The 21,824-nt window shown below is 43.5% G+C and overlaps 1 protein-coding gene across 5 annotated transcripts in view; it reads right to left on the reverse strand.

The window, feature by feature from the left end:
- Nucleotides 1-14,943, reverse strand: part of ABCC12 (ATP binding cassette subfamily C member 12) — a 94,913-nt gene extending 79,970 nt beyond the window's left edge. For 2 of the 5 annotated variants that reach the window (XR_009730757.1, XM_061387091.1), the window contains exon 1: nt 14,741-14,941. The gene's annotated coding sequence lies outside the window, so the exon portion shown is untranslated. Of the gene's footprint in view, nt 1-14,740 lie in introns of all 5 variants that reach the window. The other 3 variants (XM_061387090.1, XM_061387089.1, XM_061387092.1) reach the window with 2 other exon arrangements.
- Between the last annotated feature and the right edge of the window lie 6,881 nt (nt 14,944-21,824).

Genomic DNA, 21,824 nt, shown 5'->3' on the forward strand with positions numbered 1-21,824 from the left:
AAAAAAAAAAAAACTGAAGTAGCAATCAGTTCAGTTCAGTTCAGTCAGTCGTGTCCGACTCTTTGTGACCCCATGAACCACAGCACACCAGGCCTCCCAGTCCATCACCAACTCCCGGAGTTTACCCAAACCCATGTCCATTGAGTCAGTGATGCCATCCAACAATCTCATCCTCTGTCATCCCCTTCTCCTCCTGCCCTCAATCCTTTCCAGCATCAGGGTGTTTTCCAGTGAGTCAGCTCTTCGCATCAGGTGGCCAAAGTATTGGAGTTTCAGCTTCAACATCAGTCCTTCCAATGAACACCCAGGACTGATCTCCTTCAGAAAGGACTGGTTGGATCTCCTTGCAGTCCAAGGAACTCTCAAGAGTCTTCTCCAACACCACAGTTCAAAAGCATCAATTCTTCTGTGCTCAGCTTTCTTTATAGTCCAACTCTCACATCCATACATGACCACTGGAAAAACCATAGCCTTGACGAGATGGACCTTTGTTGGCTAAGTAATGTTTCTGCTTTTGAATATGCTATCTGCTGCTGCTGCTAAGTCACTTCAGTCGTGTCCGACTCTGTGTGACCCCATAGACCGCAGCCACCAGACTCCCCCGTCCCTGGGATTCTCCAGGCAAGAACACTGGAGTGGGTTGCCATTTCCTTCTCCAATGCAGGAAAGTGAGAAGTGAAAGTGAAGTCACTCAGTTGTGTCTGACTCTTAGCGACCCTATGGACTGCAGCCTACCAGGCTTCTCCATCCATGGGATTTTCCAGGCAAAGTACTGGAGTGGGGTGCCATTGCCTTCTCCGATGCTATCTAGGTTGGTCATAACCTTCCTTCCAAGAAGTAAGCGCCTTTTAATTTCATGGCTGCAATCACCATCTGCAGTGATTTTGGAGCCTAGAAAAATAAAGTCAGCCACTGTTTCCACTGTTTCCCCATCTATTTCCCATGAAGTGATGGGACCAGATGCCATGATCTTCGTTTTCTGAATGTTGAGCTTTAAGCCAACTTTTTCACTCTCCTCTTTCACTTGCATCAAAAGGCTCTTTAGTTCTTCTTCACTTTCTGCCATAAGGGTGATTTATCTGCATATCTGAGGTTATTGATATTTCTCCCAGGAATCTTGATTCCAGCTTGTGCTTCCTCCAGCCCAACATTTCTCATGATGTACTCTGCATATAAGTTAAATAAGCAGGGTGACAATATAAAGGCTTGACGTACTCCTTTTCCCATTTGGAACCAATCTGTTGTTCCATGTCCAGTTCTAACTGTTGCTTCCTGACCTGCATACAGGTTTCTCAAGAGGTGGGTCAGGCGGTCTGGTATTCCCATCTCTTTCAGAATTTTCCACAGTTTATTGTGATCCACACAGTCAAAGGCTTTGGCATAGTCAATAAAGCAGAAAGAGATGTTTTTCTGGAACTCTCTTGCTTTTTCCATGATCCAGCGGCTGTTGGCAATTTGATCTCTGGTTCCTCTGCCTTTTCTAAAACCAGCTTGAACATCTAGAAGTTCATAGTTAATTTACTGCTGAAGCCTGGCTTGGAGAATTTTAAGCATCACTTTACTAGCATGTGAGATGAGTGCAATTGTGCGGTAGTTTGAGCATTCTTTGGCATTGCCTTTCTTTGGGATTGGAGTGAAAACTGACCTTTTCTGGTCCTGTGGCCACTGCTGAGTTTTCCAAATTTGCTGGCATATTGAGTGCAGCACTTTCACAGCATCATCTTTCAGGATTTGAAATAGCTCAACTGGAATAGCAATACACACATCAGAAAAATAGACTTTAAAACAAAGACTGTAACAAGATATAAAGACATTACATGAGATCAAAAGATCAATCCAACAAGGATATATAAAAATTGAAGATATATATGCACACAACATGAGAGCAGCTAAATACGTAATGCAAATATTAACAAACATAAAGGGGAAAATTGACAATATTAGAGGACTTTAACACTCCACCTAAAACGATGGACAGATCATACATAAAATCAACAAGGAAACACAAGGCTTAAACAATGCGTTACAGCAGAGGGACTTAATAGGTATACATACAGAACGTTTCATTCAAAAGCAGCAGAATACACATTCTTCAGGCTTCTCTAGTAGTTCAGCTAGTAAAGAATCTGCCTAGAAAACAGGAGACCCCAGTTTGATTCCTGGGTCAGGAAGATGTGCTGGAGAAGGGATAGGCTACTCATTCCTCTATTCTTGGGCTTCCCTGGTGGCTCAGCTGGTAAAGAATCCACCTGCAGTGAAGGAGACCTGGGTTCAATCCCTCAGTTGGGAAGATCCCCTGGAGAAGGGAACGGCTACCCACTCCAGTACTCTGACCTGAAAAACTTTCAAGTTCATGTAGAAAATTCTCTGAGTGAATGCTAAGTCACTTCAGTCATGTCCAACTTTTTGCACGCCTAGGGACTGTGGTCCGCCAGGCTCCTCTGTCCATGAGATTCTCCAGGCAAGAATACTGTAGTGGGTTGCCATGCCCTCCTTCAGGGGATTTTCCCAACCCAGGGATTGACCCCTCATCTCCTGGGGCTCTTGCATTACAGGAAGATTTTTTACCACTGAGCCACCAGGGAAGCCCAGAACATTCTCTAGGATAGACCAAATGCTAGGCCTCAAAACAAGTCCAAATAAATTTAGTAGATTGAAGTCATATCAAGCACCTCTTCTGACCACAAATGTATGAGGCTAGATACCAGATACAAGAAAAAAAAAATCACAAAAAAACACAAACCCTTGGAGGCTAAACAATATGCTACTAAACAACCAACAGATCACTGACTAAATCAAAGAGGAAATTTAAAAATATCTGGAAACAAATGAAACCAAAATGATCCAAAATATATGGTACACAGCAAGAGTTCTAAAAAGGAATTTTATAACAGTAAAATCCCACATCAGGAAATAAGAAAAATCGCAAATAAACAAGCTTATTTAACTTATATGCAGAGTACATCATGAGAAACGCTGGGCTGGAAGAAACACAAGCTGGAATCAAGATTGCTGGGAGAAATATCAATAACCTCAGATATGCAGATGACACCACCCTTATGGCAGAAAGTGAAGAGGAACTAAAAAGCCTCTTGATGAAAGTGAAAGTGGAGAGTGAAAAAGTTGGCTTAAAGCTCAACATTCAGAAAACGAAGATCATGGCATCCGGTTCCATCACTTCATGGGAAATAGATGGGGAAACAGTGGAAACAGTGGCTGACTTTATTTTTGGGGCTTCAAAATCACTGCCGATGGTGATTGCAGCCATGAAACTAAAAGACGCTTACTCCTTGGTAGGAAAGTTATGACCAACCTAGACTGCATATTGAAAAGCAGAGACATTACTTTGCCAACAAAGGTCCATCTAGTCAAGGCTATGGCTTTTCCAGTGGTCATGTATGGATGTGAGAGTTGGACTGTGAAGAAGGCTGAGTGCCAAAGAATTGATGCTTTTGAACTGTGGTGTTGGAGAAGACTCTTGAGAGTCCCTTGGACTGCAAGGAGATCCAACAGTCTATTCTGAAGGAGATCAGCCCTGGGATTTCTTTGGAAGAAATGATGCTAAAGCTGAAACTCCAGTACTTTGGCCACCTCATGCAAAGAGTTGACTCATTGGAAAAAACTCTGATGCTGGGAGGGATTGGGGGCAGGAGGAGAAGGGGACGAGAGAGGATGAGATGGCTGGATGGCATCACTGACTTGATGGACGTGAGTCTGAGTGAACTCTGGGTGTTGGTGATGGACAGGGAGGCCTCAGTTCAGTTCAGTTCAGTCACTCAGTCGTGTCCGACTCTTTGCGACCCCATGGACCGCAGCACGCCAGGCCTCCCTGTCCATCACCAACTCCCAGAGTTCACTCAGACTCACGTCCATCAAGTCAGTGATGCCATCCAGCCATCTCATCCTCTGCCATCCCCTTCTCCTCCTGCCCCCAATCCCTCCCAGCATCAGAGTCTTTTCCAATGAGTCAACTCTTCACATGAAGTGGCCAAAGTACTGGCGTGCTACAATTCATGGGGTTGCAAAGAGTCGGACACAACTGAGCGGCTGAACTGAACTGAACCTTACACTAAAGGGACTAGAAAATGAAGAACAAATGAACCCAAAGTTAGTAAAGGGAAATAAATAATGAAGATCAGAGCAGATCCTCAGAAATAAATGAAATAGAGATTAAAAACAATAGAAAAGATCAATGAAAGTAAGAGTTGTTTCTTTGAAAAGATAAAATTGATAAACCTTGAGCCAAATTCATCAAGAAAAAAAGAAAAGGGGGCCAAATAAATAAATTCAGAATTAAAAGGAGAAGTTACAATGGACACCACAGAAATAAAAAAGATCGTGAGACTACTACAAGACCATGAAATTTTTGCACCTTGTTTTATGTCCCTGTATATGTTCCAGTATCTCCTAGTTTATAGTCTATGGGAACTTGAATAGAATTTGTATCCTACTATTGTGTGAAAATTGCATAAATATGTTGAATTGGTTCATAGTGCTTTTTAGGTCTACTATATCCTACTTTTCTGTATATTCATTCTATTGATTTTTGAGAGTTTGATATTGAAACTCCAACTAAAAATCTTAATTTTGTTGTGGTTGTTCAGTAACTAAATCATGTCCAACTCTGCAATGCCAGACTCCCCTCCACTATCTCCCAGAGTTTCTCAAACTCATGTCCATTGAGCTGGTGATGCATTCCAACCACCTCATCCTCTGCCTCCCTCCTTCTTCTTTGGCCTTCAAACTTTCCCAGCATCGGGGTCTTTTCCAGTGAGTTGCCTGTTCTCATTAGGTGGCCAAAGTATTGGAGCTTCAGCTTTAGCATCAGTCCTTCCAATGGATATTCGGGGTTAACTTCCTTTAGGATTTACTGGTTTGATCTCCTTGCAGTTCAAGGGACTCTCAAGAGTCACAGTTCAAAAGCAAAAAATCTGAATTTATCTACTTAAAAAATAATTGGAATATATAGTGGAATTATATGTAACTTTATTCTGTATTTTCTGTCTCCTATAACTGTGTTATCATACTTTCATAATTAAAAAAAAGAAATTAGAAAGGAAGTAAAACTGTCAGTTTGCAGATAATATAATACTATGTACACAGTCCTCAAGATGCCACTAAAAACTATTAGAACTCATCAATGAATTTAGTAAAGTTGCAGAATACAAAATTAATATAGAGAAATCTGTTGCACTTCTATAAACTAACAATGAACTATCAGAAAGTGAAATTAAGAAAGCAATCCCATTCACAATTGCCTCAAAAAGAATAAAATACCTAGGAATAAATCAAACCAGGGGTTAAAAGACCTGTACTCAGAAAATTTCAAGGTTAATGAAAGAAATGAAAGATGACACAAATGGAAAGATATACTATGCTCATGGATTGGAAGAATTAGCATTATTAAAATGATCATACTATCCAAGGCAATCTATAATTCAACAGAACCCATATCAAAATACCAATGGCATTTTTCACTGTATTAGAATAAAGAATTCTAAAATTTGCATGGAAATACAAAAGACCCCAAGTGGGCAAAACAATCTCAAGAAAGAACAAAGCCCGATTTCATACTATACTACAAAAGTGACAGGAATCAAAATAGTATGATACTGGCACAAAGACAGACATATAGGTCAGTGGAAAAGAATCAAGAGACGAGAAATAAACCCACTCTGGTATAGTCAGTTAATCCACACAAAGGAGGCAAGAATATGCAATGGGGGAAAGACAGACTTTTCAGTAGTGTTGGGAAAACTGGTCTGCAACATGCAAATGAATCAAACAGGACTATTTTCTCACACCATATAAAAAAATAAACTCAGAATGTATTAAAGACTTAAAGACCTAAAACCATAAAACTAGATGAAAACAAAGGCAGTGTACACTCTTTGACATTGCCCTTAGAAATATTTTTTGGTTATGTCTTCTCAAGCAAGAGAAATAAAATAAAAAATAAACAAGTGGGACTACATCAAACTAAAGCTTTTTCACAGCAAAAGAAGCTATCAACAAAATGAAAAGGCCACCTACTGAATGGGTGAAGATATTTGCAAGTGATACATTGGATAAGGGGTTTATGTCCAAAATAAACATAGAAGTCTTAAAATTCAACATCAAAAATTCCAACAACCCAATTAAAAAATGGGCAGAGAACCTGATAGACATTTTCCCAAAGAAGACCTACAGAAGGCCAACAGGCACATGAAAAGATGTTCGGTATCACCGATCATTAGGGAAATGCAAATCAAAATCACAATGAGATATCACCTCACACCTGACAGAACGGCTACCATCAAAAGGCAACAAATAACAAGTGTTGAGGAGGATATGGAGGAAAGGGAACCCTCATGCATTGTTGGGAAGAATGTACATTGGTGCAACCACTATAAAAAAACTGTAGAGAGGTTCCTCAAAAAATTAAACATAGAACTGCCATACAATCCAGTGATTACACTTCATGAAATCTTGGCATTTGTGACAACATGGGTGGATCCAGAGGGTATTATGTTAAGTGAAATAAGTTGACAGAGAAAGACAAATACCATATGATTTCACTTATATGTGGAATCTAAAAAGACAAATGAACAAACATAACAAATCAGAAACAGACTCACGGATAAAGAACACAAACAGGTGGTGGCCAAAGGGAGGCAAGGGTGAGTGAAATAGTGAGGGAGATTAAGAGGTTAAAAACACTCTTCAGTTCAGTTCAGTTCAGTTCAGTCGCTCAGTTGTGTCCGACTCTGTGACCCCATGAATCGCAGCACGCCAGGCCTCCCTGTCCATCACCAACTCCTGGAGTTCACTCAAACTCATGTCCATCAAGTCGGTGATGCCATCCAGCCATCTCATCCTCTGTTGACCCCTTCTCCTCCTGCCCCCAATCTCTCCCAGCATCAGAGTCTTCCAATGAGTCAACTCTTCGCATAAGGTGGCCAAAGTACTGGAGTTTCAGCTTTAGCATCATTCCTTCCAAAGAACACCCAGGGCTGATCTCCTTTAGAATGGACTGGTTGGATCTCCTTGCAGTCCAAGGGACTCTCAAGAGTCTTCTCCAACACCACAGTTCAAAAGCATCAATTCTTCAGTGCTCGGCTCTCTTCACAGTCCAACCCTCACATCCATACATGACCACTGGAAAAACCATAGCCTTGACTAGACGGACCTTTGTTGGCAAAGTAATGTCTCTGCTTTTCAATATGCAGTCTAGGTTGGTCATAACTTTTCTTCCAAGGAGTAAGCGTCTTTTAATTTCATGGCTGCAGTCACCATCTGCAGTGATTTTGGAGCCAAAAAAATAATAAAGTCTGACACTGTTTCCACTGTTTCCCCATCTATTTCCCATGAAGTGATGGGACCAGATGCCATGATCTTCATTTTCTGAATGTTAAAGCTTTAAGCCAACTTTTTCACTCTCCTCTTTCACTTTCATCAAGAGGCTTTTTAGTTCCTCTTCACTTTCTGCCATAAGGGTGGTGTCATCTGCATATCTGAGGTTATTGATATTTCTCCCAGCAATCTTGATTCCAGCTTGTGCTTCTTCCAGCCCAGCGTTTCTCATGATGTACTCTGCATATAAGTTAAATTATCAGGGTGACAATACACAGCCTTGATGGACTCCTTTTCCTATTTGGAACCCGTCTGTTGTTCCATGTCCAGTTCTAACTGTTGCTTCCTGACCTGCATACAAATTTCTCAATAGGCAGATCAGGTGGTCTGGTATTCCCATCTCTTTCAGAATTTTCCACAGTTTATTGCGATCCGCAAAGTCAAAGGCTTTGGCATAGTCAATAAAGCAGAAATAGATGTTTTTCTGGAACTCTCTTGCTTTTTCCATGATCCAGCAGCTGTTGGCAATTTTATCTCTGGTTCCTCTGCCTTTTCTAAAACAAGCTTGAACATCTGGAAGTTCATGGTTCATGTATTGCTGAAGCCTGGCTTGGAGAATTTTGAGCATTACTTTACTAGCGTGTGAGATGAGTGCAATTGTGTGGTAGTTTGGGCATTCTTTGGCATTGCCTTTCTTTGGGACTGGAATGAAAACTGACCTTTTCTGGTCCTGTGGCCACTGCTGAGTTTTCCAAATTTGCTGGCATATTGAGTGCAGCAGTTTCACAGCATCATCTTTCAGGATTTGAAATAGCTCCACTGGAATTCCATCACCTCTACTAGCTTTGTTCATAGTGACGCTTTCTAAGGCCCACTTGACTTCACATTCCAGGATGGCTGGCTCTAGGTCAGTGATCACACCATCATGGTTATCTGGGTTGTGAAGATGTTTTTTGTACAGTTCTTCTGTGTATTCTTGCCACCTCTTCTGAATATCTTCTGCTTCTGTTAGGTCCACACCATTTCTGTCCTTTATCGAGCCCATCTTTGCATGAAATGTTCCCTTGGTATCTCTAATTTTCTTAGTCACAAAATAAATGAGTTATGGAGTAACATTCTATATCCATATTACACAATCCATCCATTTTCCTATGGATGAATGTTTAAAATTGTTAGAGTTGCTACAAGTGTTCCTGTAGAGAGCCACAGGGATATTTTGTGCATGAATCTATTTTCTGTGCATTTTTTGCTTGCTTTTTTGTTTTGTTTTTTTTTAATTTATTTATTTTAATTGGAGGCTAATTACTTTACAATATTGTATTGGTTTTGCCATACATCTGAACTTGCGTTGCCATCAGTGAGTATGAGAGGGGAGAGGCTTGCAGAGCTAACTGCCCTTGCTCCTCCCCAGCAGCATACTGGACACCTTCCAAACTAGGCGCTCATCTTTTGGTATCATATTTTTTTGCCTTTAGCCCTGGAATTTCTTTGCAAGGAATGATGCTAAAGCTGAAACTCCAGTACTTTGGCCACCTCATGCGAAGAGTTGACTCATTGGAAAAGACTCTGATGCTGGGAGGGATTGGGGGCAGGAGGAGAAGGGGACGACAGAGGATGAGATGGCTGGATGGCATCCCTGACTCGATGGAGGTGAGTCTGATTGAACTCTGGGAGTTGGTGATGGACAGGGAGGCCTGGCGTGCTGCGATTCATGGGGTCGCAGAGTCGGACACGACTGGGTGACTGAACTGAACTGATACTGTTCGTGGGGTTCTTGGGGCAAGATTACTGGAGTGGTTTGCCATTCTGTCCTCCCATGGACCATGTTTTGTTAGAACTTTCCAGTATGACTGATGCTGAAGCTCCAATACTTTGGCCACCTGATGTGAACAGCCAACTCATTGGAAAAGACCCTGATGCTGGGAAAGATTGAAGGCAAGAGGAGAAGAGAGCAGCAGAGGATGAGCTGGTTGGATGGCATCACCGATTCAATGGACATGAACTTGGGCAAACTCCGGGAGATGAGAGACAGGGAGGTCTGGCATGCTGCAGTTCATGGGGTCGCAAAGAGTCAGACATGACTGAGCGACTGAACCACAACAACAAGGCTAGCAGAGGTGGGGGGAATTTGTGAGGACAGTGGGAGGAAGCATACAAAGTTGGTGGCCACTCTGCAGGTGACTCCTTCAGCAAGCAGAATCTGTTCGGAGCACGTAAATGCCTAAGGGCGAGGATTGCACGCAGTGTAGTAAGATACCCTTCGACTTGACCAGATAGCACCAAATTGCTTTGGACAAATTTTTCTCCCATGAGCAGAGCTTAAGAGCTGCTCTGCTCCATGTATATACCAAGACTTACAATTTCCAGGCTTTTTAATACTGATAATATGAAGAATGATAAATAGCTCTTTTGTGATTGTGGCTTTAATTCAAATTTCCCTGATACTCAGAGGTTAAGCATTTTTATATGTGTTAATTTGGTTCACCTGTGAATTAATTATCAATACAATTGATAATTAATTGTGTTTGTTATTATTTATTGCACATTCTTTATAAGTTCTGTATATTAATTCTTTATAGTTAAATGAATCACGTTTATACCAGTATGTCACTTCTCTTCTTAATCTTAATTTTTTTGAGTTTCCACAATTTATTCAGAAGTGAGAAAAGCAAGATGTATATATCCCAGCAACAAATAACACGCCCAGTGCCAAATCCTGGTTTCTAACACCATTCCCCAATAAAAGGAATCCAAGCTACTTGGAGAAATGGAATTTTACTGCAAACATATTTATCAGTAGATGAATATATTAGTGTTTTAGTATGTGAACTTTCACATATGGTTATCACAGTGAATAAATTTTCCTACAACCTGATCTTTTTCCTCTCTTGATTTACAATATTCACACAGGTTGATGTGTGGCTTTATTTCATTAATTTTTACTGTTGAATAGTAATATATATGGAATCATAGCACATACGCCATACTAATCTGTTAATAAGAGGGGAAGTCCTCTGTACTATTCCTCAATTTTTCTGTAAACATAATACTGGTTTTTTTAAGTGTATTTTTAAAAAATGAATTTGAAAAGATATACACCAATTTCAAGATGATGGTTATTACCTTCAAGGTGGAGAAATGGAGGTCATACAGGGTTTGACCCATGACATTGAAATAGTTAACCACGTATTTAAGAATGCAAACCTGGGAATAGGCTGACTGTGCTGAGTATCACAGAGGAATGCAGGCCCCCTGTGCTACCCAAGTTCTGTGGAAGGACAGGTCAGGATGGTCTGGGAAGAGGATGGCTTTCAGGAGGATTTCTAATAGGAAGTGAGGCTAGAGGTAGGTGGCTAGAAGCAGACGAGAGGAGAGAAGGAGAGTTTGAGGGGAAGCCCAGGTGGGACGTTCGCTGAGATTGGGTGTGTAGTGTCTGTGTAGTGAGGCTCTTAAGGGAACCACATGCATGAGGTTAGGCAAGAGTCAAGAGCAACAAGACTGGAAACACCAGTGAGGGCTTTAGATCTGCTCCTGCTTCTGTGGACAGCAGACTGCAGGCCCTGCATAGGTCCGACCCTGAGCCTCTCCCACAAGACTTCCATTGTCTGTTTACCAGAAAGCTCTTCACAGCTTCCTCTACCCAAAACACCATGCCCTCCTGGCTTCTCGGGCTTTGCTGCAGGAATATACAGGGGAGAAGTGTGTGTGAGGGGGGCTGATAGCTACTGTAGGGATGCTCAGACTGAGAAAAGCAAAGAAACTGGACTGTCACCCTTGGATGGGTCATTGGCTCCCCGAATATATGCAATCCAGCTCTGGGCAGAGAGACAAGAGGAAGGAAATCTGGTCAGAGGCACAGCCTTGTACACGGAGTTTCCTGACAGCCTCCCCATCCTCCCTGTTACTGCCGTGTGTTATGAACAGCCATGCTGTGGTCCCTGACCAGATGCCCAAGCCTCCCGTGGCCTCTGGGCCACATCCCTGCCTGTGGTGCCCTAAGGGCTGCCTGGAAGTTCCAAGTGAGCACAGCAGAGGTAGGAAAGCGGTTTAGCTGATGAAAGAGCTCAGTACAAGTTCTGAAACTCAACTGAAACTATTTTGAGGAGTGAGAATCACAGAAGCCAAGAATTAAAAGAATCCAAGAAGACATCAGACATGGCAAACTCAGTGTCTTGAGTAAGAATTTCCTTCTGGTCAACCACACTGTGGTGCAACAAGCTTGGCAACAGACCCCAGTCATTCTTTTCAAGAGAGCCCTCATGCAATATTTCTGCAAATAATGGATAACCTGGATCTAGTCACGAGGAAATATCAGGCAAACCTAAAGAAACATTCTGCAAAACCACTGGCTGTGCTTTTCAAAACTGTTAGTATAATATAAGACACAGAAAGGCAAGGAGACGTTCTAGGTTCAAGACAGCTAAACAGACATGCTAGCTAAAAGCAATAGGAGTGTGTGCATTCTAAGTCGCTTCAGTCATGCCCAACTCTCTCTGACCCCATGGACTGTAGCCTGCCAGGCTCCTCTGTCCATGGGATTCTCCAGGAAAGAATACTGGAGTGGGTTGCCATGCCCTCTTCCAGGGGATCTTCCCAAACCAGGGATCGAACCCATGTATCTTTCATCTCACACATTGGCAGGTTGGTTCTTTACCACTAGCGCCATCTGGGAGACCCATACAACCCTGTATTAAATCCTGGATCAGGAGAAAAATAAGGATGCTACTGGGACAATTGAAATTTGAATGTGGACTATAGGTTACGTAAGATTATTATTAATATATCAAAGTATATCCTGATTTTGATAATTGTGCAATTTGATAATTGATCATTTTGATAATTATGACTATGTAAGAGAACATCCTTACCCTTAGGAAATACATACTGAAGTATTTAGAGGTAATGGAGCAAAATGTCTGCAATTTACTCTCAAACTTGTCAGAAAAATAATAATTATGCATAGAGAGAAAATGTTAAAGCAAGTGTGGCAAAATGTTAATTTGCAAATCAGAGTGAAGAGTAGTTAGAATTTCATAGCATCATTCGTGTTACTTTTCATAAGTTTGAAGTCATTTCAAAATAAAAAACTAAACTTCCTTTTAAAGAAGTAGCCCTACAGGGAACAAATCGTATTCCTTCAGTGGAACTGAAAGCGATTTGCCTGCCACAGTCGCTCTGCTCACTGGGGCCATGCAGGTCACATTTAAGCCCTCTTTATGCACCCTCACACGCTTGAGGACAATTGCTGTGTCCCTCTGCTCACCCCAGCAACCCATTTGCTATTCTTCTCTCGTCCAGGTTGAACGTCCCCAGTGCCTCCGATCCTGACTCTCCTTCTGAGAGCTTGCGCCTCCCCATCTGTGGAGAAGCCTCCTATGATCTCTATTATTTTCCTCACTTCTCTGATAGCAAAGAGTCCTGGCAGGGAGCTGTCATCAGCTTGTCGTAAGGGGTCTGGACTCCAAGATGCCAAACACAGGACAGCAGGCCTCCCTGGTTAGGTTCAGGTAATCAGAGTGCATAGGAAATTGGGGCTGGGAGGTAATTTCCTTGAGCACTCCACAGGGAGTGCAGAGTTGTGATTACCTAAGACCACTTGGAAGCATTGCAGCTGGAATGGTACTTTGCAGAATTTGGCAGCCCCAGGGGGAAATGAGGCTTTTTAAATCAGGAAGTCTGCTTTGGCTAACGTCTCTACCCCGTCTGTCGTGCCATCCTCTGCCAGGAGTGAGGAGCTGCCTGGAGTGAGAAATCTGCTTGCTGGCAGTCATGGGGTGGGGCCTGCTGATGAGAGCTGGAAAAGGCAAGGACCCAACAGGCCAGGGCCCCTGCAACCGTCATGACTCTCTTCCCACCTTGCTGTTTTCCACTCAGAGTATCTGAGGGATGATACGAGATGGAGGAAGGTCCCTGGTGCATCCCTCTGCTTGCTGGCAGGGTGTTCCCTAAGCTGACCTCAATAGACTAGAAAAGGCAGAAGCAGGAAGGTCTCATTTTAGAGCAGAGGACACAAACTCACAGATCATAGACCACATTATACGTGCAAGTCCATTTTATTTAGCCTGTATAGTTTTTCAAATTTTCTGAACCTATAGAAAACATTTAAAAATCAGAAGATAATCTTGTTAAAAAGAAAAAAGACTTCTGCCTTTTGTCAAGAAGTCAGGAGTTCTGTATGCTCATTATCAGGAGCTCTGTATCAACTCACGAAGAGCTGCATCAACCCTTTTTAGGTAGGGTACAAGGGCTTTAGTTTGCCACAGTCCCCACCACTCCTTAATGTCTCTTTGACTGTGGGGTCTGGGTGACTTAGCATTTATCATTGCATTTGCTATTTTCCTTACAGTGGGTTCCTTTTTCTCTAACCTTGTCTCCCTCCAAAGATGGAAAACAAAAAATGCCTTGAGAGCATTTCAAGAAGAAACATTTTCCACACCTACCCACTTTGTTCCATTGTGATCTATTTCTGCCTCTCTAACCCAGAAAATTAACAATTAACAATGTCTTGTTTGAGAATTGGATTCTCAGATTCCCCTGGTGCCCATATTGGAAATCCTTCCTTAGGACTCTCTTGCATCAGTCAAATGGATAAAAATAAAATCCTTCCCAGATAAGAGATTATGGCCACCATTCCTCTCCTAACAAATCTTTTCTTAATTTAAAATCATCAAAATTACCAATATCTGATGATCTCATGCGCTTCGCTGCAAATCCTGCAGCCCCTTCCTTGAGAGTCTAACCAGGTTCCAGCTCGGGGGGGAAGCTCTGGGAAGCTTCCCTCAGCCCCTTCCCCTCCCCTCTGCTGTCTGTCCAGTCTAGCGGTGCCCAGCATCCAGGTGGACAGCCAGTCCTTGGACTGGTGTTGGAGCAAGGAAAGAAGGGGAGAGAGGGCAGAAGGGATCATGGGCAGGTGAGAGCACATGCGGACTAGAGTGCAGAAAGGCGACAGAGGTTTGCTCAAGTCCTCTTGTCCCCAGAGAGCCCCAGATGGCTATCTGTGAAGGGGTTTCTAGGTGAGGCAGTCTCTCAGCTACAGAGATGCTCTCACAAGATTGAAGAAAGATGAAGACTTCCATTTACACCAAAACCGTATAGGAGAGTACCACAAAGTAGCATTTCTTTTTAATAAATCCTTTGATTAAATGGTGAACGTGTGTGTGTGTGAAGGACTTCTATTCATATAGGCTTTTTTATGTCAGATTTGGAAATCCTGCCTTGGCATTCCTGCTTCATTTTAACAACACTGGGGGGCTTCCCTAATGGCAGTGCCCGGGTGCCCCTTGTGCTCTGGGGGCCCCAGGTCGCTGCCTCCTCCCACACAGGCTGCCCGTCACAGCCTGTCCTGGGAGAGAGAGACAAGGGCCTCAGAGACCAACTGGGGGCTGAGTGCTACAGAGAGGAGCTTTACCTGGGCAGGAAACGCTCTGGTCCTGAGGATGGGCGGGAGAGGAGGCAGGGTCAGAAGTCATGGGGCTCCGAGAGCAGTGCCTGCCGTTGCTGCCAGGTCACCTTCGCTCCTCGAACCTCGGATTCAGCTTCCTTGCCCCTCCTGCCTGGAGCCCTCCTCTCCAACTGCCCCATTCAACTGCCGCTCCCACCACACCTGTGAAGGGAACCCTGGGGGACCAACATTCCCTCTGCCCACATTAAAGGGCACTGCCCCCTCGCAGGATGGACCTGGGGCAGGGTCCCGCTCCTTTGGTGACAGTCCAAGCTCGTGTCATGGGCTTACCCAGCCAGCCTGCCACATCATCACCTTGTATAAGAGGAGAAATTCCTCCCCCAGCTGGTCTTCCCTACAGCCAGGAGACCAAAGAACAGAGAGCTTTTCATGACTGATTCGGGGCAAGGCTCAGACGTAGCCAAGTCTCCCCACTCTCAGGAGATAAGCGTTTCTCCCTCTGTGTTCCTGCAAAGGTGAAGCAACTCTGAGGTGGGATGGGGAAATCCAATCTTCAAAACAGAAAGCTTCATTCATTCATTCCCCATTCATTTAACCAAAAATAAAAAGCAACTTGAGCTTAATTCTGCTTTCTTGAATTAAATGAAAAGTAAGTCCGGGACTGGCTCTCTTGCATATAAAAGTTTTCTGTTTATCTCACTTCAAGCTTGCTAACTCTGTAACACAAGTAACTACAGGTCTTTCCCATTTTCTTGGGTCCCTGTGAGTGGCCGGCCTTAGTACCTTCCTCAGAAGACATGCCCAGCTCAGTGGTGGCTGGAGGATTCCACAGTTGCCGGTGAATGGTTGGGAAGGAGTGACATCTATAAATCCAGAAATAGCAAATCTTGATTCATTCTTAAGAACTATTTACCACTTTAGAAGGCCTTCTTCATCTGATTCACATGGATTTTACGACAAATATTTCTGTATCATTTCAAGCTGAGGCTTGAGGCTGAGGCCTCTTCCTACTCTTCTCCGGATCAATTTCTCCCCCTGCTGGCTGTTTCTGACTCCTTCATATCCTAGGGGTGTAATTCAGAGGAGACAGAGAGTGGACCTGTGGTTGCCAAGGGGTTGAGGATAGGGGATGGAGTGGGAGGTTGGAGTTAGCAGAGGCAAACTACCATATATAGGGTGGATAAACAACAAGATCCTACTGTATAGCACAGGGAACTATTTGACATCCTGTCATAAACCATACTGGAAAAGAATATGAAAAAGGATATTGGGCTTCCCAGGTGGCTCAGGGGTAAAGAATCCGTAAAGAGACATGGGTTCGACCCCTGCTTTGGGAAGATTCCCCTGGAGAAGGAAATAGCAACCACTCCAGTATTCTTGCCTGGAAAATCTCATGGACAGAGGACCCTGGCAGGCTACAATCCATTAAGTCATAAGGTCACGACTTAGTGACTAAACAACAACAAACAACAATAAATATATGTATCAACATATAGATATAGATAAAACTGAATCACTTTTCTGTACAGCAGAAATTAACACAACATTGTAAATCAACTGTACTTCAATAAAATAAATTTTTTAAAATTCACAGACGAGGCCACCCTCTCTTTGTGCCTGAAAGGGAGGTGGGAAATGGGGAAGGTCTGCAGACAGCTGAAGCTGAAACTCCAACACTTTGGCCACCTGATGTGAAGAAAGGACTCATTGGAAAAGACCCCCATGCTGGAAAAGATTGAAGGCAGGAGAAGAAGGGAACAACAGAGGATGAGATGGTTGGATGGCCTCACTGACTCGAGGGACATGAGTTTGAGCAAGCTCTGGGAGTTGGTGATGGACAGGAAGGCCTGGCGTGCTGCAGTCCATGGGGTCCCAAAGTGTCAGACACGATTGAGCGACCAAACTGAACTGAACTGCAGACAATATAGGAAAACCTTCCCAGGAGGAAGTTTCCCTGAACTCAGGGGGGTGCTGGGCCCGCAGAGGCTCTCTCTCGGCAAGTCTAAGCTGTCTCGTTTTATTTGCCTTCACTCCTACCTCCATAAAAGCACATCACAGCTAATAATATAACTTGACTTTTGTAGGGCCTTTGTGTATCACAAAGTCCTGCCTCCTTTCATCACTTGATCTTCACAACAACCCCAGGAGGTCTCAGAAACCCAGCACAGACTGACTTTCACAATTTCCAAACAGATTCAAATGCTGCCACGTTTATGGAAGAAGAACAGGCAATTTTCCTCCATGTCTATAGAAGCCCTATAGAAACTGGTTCTACCAAGATACAGTTTGAGGTGCCACATCCAGAAGATCATTTGGCTGATCTCGCAGCAGGCTGGGGCATGAATCACCGAGAGGGCCCGTGCAGTCGCCACCCCAGGGAGTCCTTAGGAGAAGCACAGACAAGCTCCTGTCCAGGTGGCGAGAACACTCACAGAAGCTCTGGGCACTGAGGCCCAGGCAGGGAGTACACATCCCCATGGAGGGGGTTGCAGAGGCAGAGAATCCACTGGAGTATAAGAAGAAAATAAAAATTTTAGAAATCCTTTCTAAATTGTCCTCATCCTTATAAAAATTCTATTTTTTGTGTGTACAAATATGTTTGTGCATATATACACGTATATGCAGTACATCATAGTAAATAAGTGTCCATGCCTGTATCAGGACTCTGATGCTGCGCTCAGTGCAAAGTTTCAGGACCGCTCCTCTGGAGGATTTTCCAGCTCTGAAGTTCTATGAGGCCTTTATTCCAAAGTCACTCTCTGTCTGAAATCCTCCCTCTTCCTGCCTTCACCAACAAAGCATAAAAGGCATGAACTCAACCAACCTCAAAAAATTGCTTAATATTTTAAAAAATGTATGTGTATGAAGGAGAGAGGTGAAGGAAGGAAGGAAGAGAAGGTCGGAGGGAGGAAGCTGGGAGGTGGGGAGGTAAGGAAGGAAGGAATAAAAAAAGGGGAGGGGGGAGAAATAATAAAGGGAGAAAGAGACAGACAGGGAGACGGGGCTCGACTACCCCAGGAAGCACACAGAGATGGGCATATGGAGTCGTACAGAATCAGCAACGTGTGGCAGTTAGGAATAGGAACTCTGGAATTAGATCTGAGCTCAAAGTATCTAAATTTCAATTTCTCCAGCTACAAAATGAGAATACTAACTTCCAAGCATTGCAAATTAACTGGGGATTAGATAATGTAAGTGTTTAACACAGTGTCTTAGACATAGTAAACACTCAGTAAATGGTAGCTATTATTTGTGAATAATAATTTTTTAATTAGCAAGATCTCACAGGGAAATAGGAATTCTACCTTCCGAGCTGCTGTTGGAAGGACACAAAGTATCTGCTAAAGGAAGAAGTTTGGGGTTTTCATTTTTGCTTGTTTGCCTGTGAAATCAGGAGAGAGATACAAGGGGAAGATCAAACAAAGCTGATGTCAAATGATTTTGCAAAGTAACTTGGAATTCAAATGGACTTTTAGAACAGGAAGCGGAAGAAACATAAATGAGTGAACCAGACATGTGTGCATACAGCGTTCAGAAAGCAAGCCTCTTGGAAAACACAAAACATGTTCTTGGGCAGAAAACTTGTGTTCTGGCTCAGCTCTGCCACTTATAAAGACCTGAGCACATCTTTGGAAGACAATGCTCTTTTGTTTATTTTAACTGGAGGATAATTGTCTACCACATCGTGTTGGTTTCCGTCATGCAACAACATGAATCAGCCGTAGGCACACACGTTCCCTCCCTCCTGAACCTCCCTCGCACCACCCACACCATCCCAGCCCTCTACGTTGCCACCGAATGCCGGATTTGAGCTCCCTGTCTCATACAGCAAATTCCCACTGGCTGTCTATTTCACATGTAGTAATGTGTGTTTCCATGCTGCTCTCCCAGTTCATCCCATCGTCTCCTTCCTTCACTGTGTCCACAAGTCTGTTTCTCCACGTCTGCATTTCCATTGCTGCCGATTTTTCTAGATTCCATATATATGTGTTAATATATAACATTTGTTTTTCTCTTTCTGACTTACTTCACTCTGTAAAATAGGCTCTAGGTTCATCCACCTCATTAGAATGGACTCAAATGTGTTTTTTATGGCTGAGCAATATTCCACACGTGGGAAAGATGACCCTCCTTTCTCAGGACCAGGAAAACTATGCTCATTGTCAACAACTATATTTTTTTTAAATGATTGGTCCGTGAAGTTCTTGTAACACATCTTTCTTCTTTCTTCATGCTAACTGTTAAGGAACTCAGAGTGAAGACTCTTAACCCTCTCTAGCTAATGTGCACAATCTTATGGTAAGTATTTTGTGTGGACGTTCTCTGTAAGCTCTAAATCATGAATCAGGCACAAGCCCAGAACTGTGAAGTGTATTGATGAGTGTGGGGAAGGGGGTGAGGAGCATCCCAGTAAATGCCGAGTGGGACTGGGACTGTCCTATTGGAACAGAAGGTTCTGAATCAGTCAGTTGTTGCTAGAGCACAGCTCAAACGACAAAGCATTTGGGAACCAAGGACTGGCCAGGAAGCATCATTATTAAGTGGGAAAATTATACTCCTCTTTGCTGTAATGAGAAATGGTTTTGCCCTGTTACTGCTTAGAGCTCCTGCAATGGCCACAGGAACTAGGGAAGGATCAGCCAGGCAGCAACACTGGAGTTTGTGTGAGGGGATCACTCCCTGCTCTGAGCAAACCATGCCCGAGCACAGTATTGGGCGAGACCTTTCTCCCCAGCCTTGCTACCCTCTTGTCCTTTCTTTTTTTCACAATCTAATTTTATTTTGTTTGTTTTGTTTTTAATTTTTGGCCACACCGCATAGCATGCAGGATCTTAGTTCTCTTACCACGGATCAAAACCACTCCCCTTGCATTGAGAGCTCAGAGTCTTAACCACTAGACTACCAGGGAAGTCCCCTCTCCTGCCCCTTCTATTCCTCTCTGTTTTAGAGTCAAGTCCCAAGCCAGCCAGTGGTATAGTTGTGGGCAAGAAGCCTCTGTCTGGGACTCAGCTTCCCTCTGTAAAATCAAGAATGCAAATAAATGACGGTTCTTAACCCTTTTTGTGCCATGGATCTCTTTGACATTCAGAATAGAGTTTCTAATGCATAAGATAAACTACACAGGAGTGGGAAGAAAACCAATTACAGTGATACATAGTTAGCAAAACAGTATGTAAAAAGTAAAATCAGACATTGTCATATGTGTGCTTCTCTACTGATACAGTAAATAACTACTATAATTTCAAAGCAGTGATGCATATAAATGATATTTTGTGAGACGTCCCTGGTGGTCCAGACACTCCCAGTGCAGGGGCCTGGGTTCAATCCCTGGTCAGGGAACAAGATCCCACGTGCTGCAACTAAGATCCCATATGCCTCAACTAAGACCCAGCACAGCTAAATAAATACATAATAAAATAAAATAAATGGTATTTTGAGACATCTGAAACAGCTGAAGTAAGATTTGAGAAAACTGATGATTTCTATTGAGGACAAAGTCACAGGCTGTGTTAATACCATTATAGCTTGTTGTCTCATTCATAATCCATGGAAATTTCTGTCAGTAAAAACAAAACAGTTTTTCCCATTCAAATCGATGGCTCCCCTGAATCTAGCTAAGGAGTCCATGGACTACAGGTTAAGAACATCTGAACTGACAGTGTCTGAAGTTGCTTCTGACTTTGACATAGTTGGATTCCACAGAGCTGGATAGACTACCACATTTAGGTTAATGAGGGTGAGATGGTACTATCTTAACAGCTGGCACCTATCATAGGGTGGAAACTGGTTTTTGTTTGTTTAAAGAACTGCCTTGACCAGTCTCTTGAGGTAAACTATACGACCCTGAAGACTTGCCCAGCAGGAAAAGTCATCAACAGAGAGAAATGAACAGTTCTGAGTAGCACAGGTCAGGGCTTGGGAAGTGGAAGCAGAGAGAACTCAGAGGGTGTGATGAGCAGTATGAAGCAGACTAGCACAGAAACTCCTGCTTGGCCCAGAGTCCACTGAAGTCCTCTACATCACTGAGCGACTATCACTTTCACACATACAAAGGGAATAAGGAAATTAAGAGAAAGTGCTAAGCTCTCCTTCTGAGTCAATGTAATGGAGGAAACAAGTGTCTGTATGGTCCAAGGGGGTCGCTCTGGAGTCTGAACCAAAAGAGGTCATAGAAATAAACGTGCCCCAGAAATGGACTTTGGGGAAACTTTGGAGAACGTATTAGAACCAAGGTTTAAACCTTTGCGGTCTAGCCCCTACAGGATAGAGTCATCTTGCTAACCCCTGGGTTCTGAGAGTATGGTGCTGGGTCCGGCATCAGCAACATCTGGGAACTTGTTAGAAAGGCAAATTCTCGAGCCCCACTCCAGACTTCCTGAATCAGAAAGTGTGTTGGGGTGCGGGCCCTGGCAAGGTTTGCTTTAGCCCTCCAGGCTAAAGAACTCCTGCCATTGGCATTATTATGTTCACCATTGCATCCTGGAGTCATATATGCCCTAGAAGTTATCCAGTCTGATTTCCCACACACAGAATCCCTTCCAGGACTCAGTCTTGTGGGAATCCTCGGAGCCTGGAAATACCAGCTGTGCCCCTTGCCTACACCGGGGAGAACTGTCTGATTCAGAAAAGGCTTCCAGCCAGGGGCAGCTCCTAGCCCGACCTTTCCAGATGAAGAATGTTTGTTCCTGGGGATCTGGGGCTGCCCTCTGGAGCTGTTCCTAGAGGAAGCCCTTAGGGAAAGTGAAGACTCCCTCTACCTTCCTGGTCCTTCTCACAACATAGCTCAGGCCACCTAGTGGTCGCCCTTGGAAGAGTCTCCATGTACTTGTGTTTCTCTTAAAATAGTGCCCAGAGCTAGAGGCAGAGGGCAGGGCAGGGCCAGGTGGACCGCTGTCTCCTTCGATCTACACATCTGCTTGTTGTCTCTGTGACCACATCCACACCACACAGTTTGTGTTGAAGTTTGTCCACACTCAACCAGGAGGGGGACTGGGCCCTGGTGGCCGATGGAGGCCTTTAGATCCCTGAACACTAAAAATACTCTCCCATCCCCGTAGGGATGTAATTGAAAATACAAATAAATATGGGC

This window comes from Bos javanicus, chromosome 18 (assembly GCF_032452875.1).
Source record: "Bos javanicus breed banteng chromosome 18, ARS-OSU_banteng_1.0, whole genome shotgun sequence".
In the NCBI taxonomy this organism is placed as follows: domain Eukaryota; kingdom Metazoa; phylum Chordata; class Mammalia; order Artiodactyla; family Bovidae; genus Bos; species Bos javanicus.